This window comes from Lottia gigantea (assembly GCF_000327385.1).
Source record: "Lottia gigantea unplaced genomic scaffold LOTGIsca_8, whole genome shotgun sequence".
NCBI classification, from domain to species: Eukaryota; Metazoa; Mollusca; class Gastropoda; family Lottiidae; genus Lottia; species Lottia gigantea.
Window position 1 is genome coordinate 1,348,451 of NW_008710662.1, and position 414 is coordinate 1,348,864.

The following is a 414-nucleotide window of genomic DNA, read 5'->3' on the forward strand; positions in this document are numbered from 1 at the left end:
CAGTACTCTGTGATACATCTTGGAAATATCCCCACAAATAACCACTTCATTTTCTCTAAATCTCAGTATAACTCCAAATAAATTGTTGAGAAGATCAGGACCTTTATACCAGTAATCATTCAAACAGTGACCATTAAAACTAGCAGACGAGTTAAATACTATTCTTACAGGTGTACTTTTCTTCTCTGGTTTTATAACTTCATGATGGGAAATATAATGAACAGGACCTTGGTATTCAGTAATTTCTGAATCTGTAAGTTTTCTAGCGAATTTCATATCCACCATTTCTTCAATTTGACCATTATAAATTTCAGCATGTACAGGATATTTCAGCAGTCGACGTTCAGTTGATTCCAATTTATTTTCAGCTTGTATTCTATTATCAGGAAGTAAATTAGGATCTTTTCTCCAAGG